The sequence below is a fragment of the Galeopterus variegatus genome, unplaced genomic scaffold (assembly GCF_000696425.1).
Source record: "Galeopterus variegatus unplaced genomic scaffold, G_variegatus-3.0.2 Scaffold5651, whole genome shotgun sequence".
In the NCBI taxonomy this organism is placed as follows: Eukaryota; Metazoa; Chordata; class Mammalia; order Dermoptera; family Cynocephalidae; genus Galeopterus; species Galeopterus variegatus.
This window is the reverse complement of record NW_007731762.1, coordinates 126,151-132,979: the sequence shown is the minus strand read 5'-3', so window position 1 is coordinate 132,979 and position 6,829 is coordinate 126,151.

Sequence of the window (6,829 nt, the reverse complement as noted above, 5' to 3'; positions counted from 1 at the left end):
TTGTAATAATCTCTCATGATTCTTTGTATTTCTGTGGTGTCAGTTGTGATATCCCTTTTTTCATTTCTGATTTTTGTTATTTGGATCTTTTCTCTTCTTTTTTTAGTTAGTCTGGCTAGTGGTTTGTCTATTTGTTTATCTTTTCAAAAAAACTACTTTTTGTTTCATTGATCTCTTGTATCATAATTTTGGTCTCTATTTCACTTAGTTCTGCTCTAATTTTATTTTTATTTCCATATACTAACTTTGGGATTGGATTGTTCTTGATTTTCTAGTACTTTGAGTTGTAATGTTAGGTTGTTTATTTGAAGTCTTTCTATTATCTTGATGTAAGCATTTATTGAAATAAACTTTCCTCTTAGTACTGCTTTTGCATTATCCCGTAGGTTTTGGTATGATGTGTTGTTATTATCATTAGTTTTGAGAAACTTTTTGATTTTCTTTTTGGTTTCTTCTTTAACCCATATGTCATTCAGTAGAATGTTGTTTAATTTCCAAGTATTTTTCTGATTTCCAATGTTTTGTATGCTATTAATTTCTAGTTTTAATCCATAGTGGCCTGAGAAGATGCATGAAATGATTTCATTTTTTAAAAATTTGTTGATACTTGATTTGTGACCTAATATGTGATCTATCATGGAGAATATTCCATGTGCTGATGAGAAGAATGTATATTCTCTACTTTTTGTGTGAAACATTCTATATACATCTACCAAGTCCAGTTGGATCAGAGTGTAGTTTACATCCTTCATTTCTCTATTGATTGGTTGCATTATGTCCTGTCTAATGCTGACAGGGCAAAGTTCAGGTCCCCCAAAATTACAGCATTGAAGTCTATCTCTCTCTTTAGTTGTAATAACGTTTGCTCTATAAATTGGAGTGCACCAATGTTGGAAGCACATATATTTATGATTGTTACGTCTTCTTGGTGGATAGATCCCTTTATCATTACATAATGGCCTTCTTTTTCACTTTTTATAGTTTTTGGTTTAAAGTCTATTTTATGTTATATAAAACATTTTTGGTTTCCATTTGTATGCTGTATCTTTTTCCATCCTTTCACTATTAGTCTGTGAGAGTCTTTACAGGTGCAGTGGATTTCTTGTAGGCAGCATATAGGTGGGTCTAGTTTTTTAATCCATTTGACCACTCAATGTCTATTGAGTTGGGAGTTCAATCCATTAACATTTAGCATTGCTATTTAAAGGTATTGTCTAATTCCTGTTATTTAATTGTTGTTGTGTGGTTGTTCTGAGTATCTTTTGTTTCTTTCATTCCTGTTGTTCTTTGACTTTGTAGTGTGCTGGGGTTTTTGAGGTGGTACTGTATATATTTTTTTCTTCTTTTCCATTTGCCTATGTGTTCTATCAGTTGGATTTCTTCTTCCTAGTGTTTTCATGGTGGTAATTATCATTATTATTATTATTATTTGAGGGGAAGGGCAATTCTATGTTCAGAACTCCCTTGACAGTTTCTTGTAGGGCTGGTCATGTGGTGCTGAATTCCCACAGTTTTTGTTTATCTGAGAAATACAGTATATCCCTTTCATATCTGAAGTATAGTATTTTTGGATGGCAGTTTTTTCTTTTTGTACTTGAAATATATCATCCCATTCTCTTCCAGTCTTTAGTGTTTCTGATGAGAAGTCTGCTGTTAGTCTGATAGGGACTCCCCTATAGATGACTTTACATTTTTCTTTTGCTGTTTTTAGGATTCTGTCTTTGTTCTTGACTTTTGCCAGTTAAACTACAATCTTGGGGAGGAACTTTTTGGCTTGAATCTGTTTGGGGATCTTTGAGCTTCTTGAATCTGGAAATACATTTCTCCACCAATATCAGGGAAGTTTTATTATCTCATGGAATAGGTTTTCAATGCCTTCTTCTTTTTCTTCTCCTTTTGGAAAACCCATGATTTGGAAGTTTGTATGCCTGAGGCTGTCTGATAGCTTTTGAAGATTTTCTTCATTTTTTTAAATTCTTTTTTCTTTTTTATGTTTTTTCTTTGTCCACTTGGATTATTTCAAAAACACTGCCTTTGAGATCAGAAGTTCTTTCTTATGCTTGCTCTAGTCTGCTGCTAAAGCTCTCAAATGTTGTTTGTATTTCTTTGAATGAGTCTTTCAGTTCCAAGAGTTCTTGGCACATCCATTTTTATGGCATTAATTTCTTTTTAGATTTCCTCCTTCATATCTTGGATTGTTTTTCTCATTTCATTATGTTATCTGTGTGACTCTTCTTGTATCTCACCAAGCATCCTTAAGATTATTGCTTGGAATTCTTTCTCAGACATCTCAAGGATTTCTTGTAGATTTGGGATCTTGTATTTGAGAATTACTACATTCCTTTGAGGGTATCATAGTTTTTTGTTTTTTCATATCACTATTATCCTTACATTGATGTTTGTTCATCCGGTGGAGCAGTTACTTCTTCAGTTACTCAAGTTTCTTTTGAAGAGAGAGAATCTCTCCTGAAGATCTGTTTTATGTTGTCTGTTGGGTGGTATGTTTCAGTTTTATTCCAGGTCGACTCTATAGTTCCAGAACTTTCAGGAATACTCAAATGTTCCAGGTAGAGCCAGCAGACTGGGGAGTGCTGACAGGTGTGGTGTTACAGAGGGTGACAGGGGCCACAAGGAGTGGGGGACCTTGTGTTGTGGCCTAGCAGTGCTGGACTCCTGTAGTGGGAGGTGTGAGGGGTGGAGCTCCAGAGGCCATGGCTTGGTGGTGTGAGTTTCTTGTCACTTAACCACATAGGGCAGGACTACATAGGGTGCAACTGGGCAGATCCACATGGGGTAGTGCTCTTGTGACAACAAGCTGGTGGTTAAAGTCTTCTGTGATGAAGAATACATTGGGCAGGGCTCCAGAGGCTGTTGTCTGTAGGCTTGAGCCACTTGTGGTGGAAGATACATGGTAGGCAGGAGGCTTCTAGGGATGCTGTTCAGTGTTTCAAAAGGGGTGAGGCTTCCAGGCTGGAGCTGAGCCTTTGAGGCCTCCTATAGGAAAAGCTGCAAGTGGTGGGACTCCCAGGGATGATGTAGGACCATTCGGGTCTCTCCTGGTGAAAGCTATGAGGAGTGAAGTTCTCAGGGCTGGTACTGGCCTGCTGAGGCCTCTCCCAGCTCAAGCCACAGGAGGCAGGACACCTGGGATTGGTGTAGAGGTGCTCAAGCCTCTACTGGCAAGAACTGAGAGGGATGGGGCTGCTGGGGCTGGTGTAGATGTACTCAGGTCACTGTCAGCAGGAGCCACAAAGGGTGGGGCTTCTTGGGCTGGTGCTGGGCTGATGAAGCCTCTCCTGACAAGAGCCACAAGAGCAGGATTTCCTGGGGCTGGTATGGAGGAGCTCAAGTTACTCCTGGAGGGAGTCAAGTGCGGCAGAGCTCCCAGGGTTGCTGTAGTCTCTCAAGGCTCTCCCAGTGAGAGCCAGTGGATGGGGCTCCTGGGTTCATTGCTGAACCACTGGGGCCTCTTCTGGTGAAAACCATGGGGGGCTCCCAGTGCCATTGCCAGAGTACTGAGGCTTTTCCCTGCAAGATCTTCAGGGGGTGGGTCTCCTGGGCCAGTGTGTAGGAACTCAAGTCACTCCTGGAGGGAGCTGTGAGTGGTGGGACTCCTGGGGTTGGTGCCGAGAAGCTGGGGCCTCCCCCAGAGAAAAACATGAGGGTCAGGATTCCCAGTACCATTGCCAGATTACTGAGGCCTCTTCCTGTTAGAGCTGTGGGTGGTGGGGCTCCCAGGCAGGTGGGGAGGAGCTCAAGTCACTCCTGGCAGGAGCCATAATGGGGAGGCTCCTAGGGCTGCTGCCACACCATTGAGGCTTTTCCTTGTGGGAGCCACCAGGGGCAGTGCACCTAGAGCTGATGCTGAGCTGTTCTGGTCTCTAGCGGTGAAAGCCTCCAGTGTTTACTGCCCATTGGCTCCAGCCTCCCACTATGGAAGCCACACAGGGTGGGGCTCTGGAAGCTGCAGCAGGTGCTGCAACACTCTGGTGTTGGGGGCTAGGGGCTGCACAGTGGCCATGGTTGGATTTGCCTGGCCTGTAGTTACAGCAGCTGGAGCTGTGGCTTTGAGGCAGCATAGGCGATGCAGTGGTGTACATAGTTGTCTGCTGCAGGGAGCAAGAGAAACTCCTGTAGGGGGAAATGAATCCCTGCCCTGGGGCCAGACAATGTTGCTGCCAACCTCCACTGTGGTAAGGGTGAGCTGGGGCAGTAGCTGTTGTGGGTTACCACTGAGAAGTGCTCCAGCTGAGTAGACCCTTCTTGTCTCCAGCGAGAATTTCTCCTGTGCTGATTTCTGCTGTCCACACTCTGGATCTCTTCTGTAGGAGAACTGCATGCTGGGCACCTCTAGTCTACCATCTTCATCCACAACAAAATATTAGCAAACACAGTCACCAGCACATCAAAATATTATACACCATCATCAAGTGGGATTTATCCCAGGCTTTCAAGGATGGTTCAACATACACAAATCAATAAATGTGATGCACCACATCAACAAAAGCAAGGACAAATACCATATGATGATCTCAATAGATGCAGAAAAAGCATTTGACAAAACTCAGCATCAATTCGTGATAAATACCTTCAACAAATTAGGTATAGAAGGAAAATATCTCAACACAATAAAAGCCATATATGACAAATCACCACCAACATCAACATCGATGGTGAAAAACTGAACGCTTTTCCTTGACAGGCACAAGACAAGGATGCCCACTCCCACCACTCCTACTTAGTGTAGTATTGGAAGTATAAGCCAGAACAATCAGGAAAATGAAAGAAATAAAGGGCACCAAAATTGGAAAAGACTTTGTTAAATTGTCACTGTTCACAGATGACATGATACAGAAAAACCCATAACCTCTACCAAAAAACTCTTAGAACTGACAAACCAATTCAGTAACATTGTAGGATAGAAAATGAATGCACAAATATCAGTAGAATTCTTATGCACCAACAATGAACAAGCAGAAAATGAAATCAAGAAAGCAAGCCCATTTACAATAGTTACCCAAAGCACTGGTAGACTTTAACAAACCTCTCTCACTGGAAGTAAAATCTAACCTATCCTCATAAAGAATAACAATTTAGAAATACATAGTAGATATAGAGACATTATTAACATTTGATGCAATGTCATACAGGGGACAACTGCACATCAATTATGTGATGAGTCATAAAATAAATTGAAATCATATAGTCTGTACTCTAACCACAATGGAATTAATTTAGAAATTAATAATAGAAGTATAAATTTAGTATATCTGTAGGTTTGAAAAATAAACAATAAACAATAAAATTGCTTAAGAAAAGGTAAAGTGGAAAGTAGAATAAATTTTCAAATGACTAAAAAAGAAAATACAATATATCACAATTTTCAGGTGCAGAGAATGGTGTTAATAGAAGAAATTTTGTATAGCTTTATATATCTAACATCAAAGAATAAATCTATCAGAGATTATCAGGTGAGTTTTTCCATTACTCAAGTAGAATTATAGTGTTGCAGAGAAATAACCGATACAAAATCATGAGCCTGGTAAGCAATAATTTTATTCATTTATTATTCTGGTAATTAATTATATCAACAGTTCATTAAATGTATACTATAGACATTTAGGGTTACGTTAATGTTTCTAAACTATTAAACTTAAAACAATTATCAGTGATGAAATAAACCACAGATATTATTGCAGAAAAATACAACACGGTGTATGAGGAAAGCATAGTGTTAATACATTTTATAAAAAAATATTTATTTTAATACATTCTAACAATAAATGCTTGTTATAGTGTAGACAATTAAAAATGTATCATATTGTTTAGTTTTAGAAAAAAAGAATTAATATTATATCAACTTACTTATATTTGTATGTTTATATAACTGGGAACCTATATTGTGGAGGGCATGATGGAATGGAAGATATTCTAAAGAGTTTGAAATGTGCCTGACTTCAAGAAAAGTTTTATGTAAGAAAATTCTGAGAAATGACTATAGATGGGTAAGTTGAAAAAAAAATCAGTACTATAAGGTTAAATGAAGAATTTAGATTTAACACAATAAGTAATAGTTACTGAATGGGAGAGATAAACTACATTATATCTTGATTTTGGAAGTCCTGCAGTTTAGTGTGGTGGGTATTATTATTATTATATATATTGGTCAAATAATAGAAAGAGTAAATTCCTTAAGATTATAAAAGATTAATGACAAAGCTTGATTAAATCATGATTTATTATAGCTTTAATATAAAAAGAAAATTATAAAGGTGCTCAAAGTAGACATATTTCCCAAATGTTGTGATTACAAAATATATTTTTTACCAAAAATTAACTTGAATGTTTATCAAGTTAATCAGCTCTTCTAGTAAAAGTAGAGTTGTCTCAAATCGTACTTAATTCCGTCATGAAAATTAAATTAAGTTTTAAAAAATTCTCCCTACTCTTATTTACCATTGCTACCGTTCTGTTGTTTTAGGCTGTCTTTAATGGTGATTTTTATTATTGAATTATTCTGTTGCTCTCTCTTGCATGTATTTATTGTATAGAAACTTGAACCAGAAGTAAGATTCTTATCCATATCTATGGATTATTATCCTAATGTGGCACAAGATTCTTTTTATAATCTGGCTCATTACTTGATGTATACAGCATTGTTTATTTTTACTCACAGGTTTTTCTTCATTTTCACTTCATATGTCATATTCTCTCACATAAATAGAACTCTAAATAAAGACCCACAATCTCTTTACCTTAATAAATGTACCTAAATAACTCTTCATAGGTTATTTAGTCTTGCCTTCAGGTAAGAGTAGAAGGAAACTGT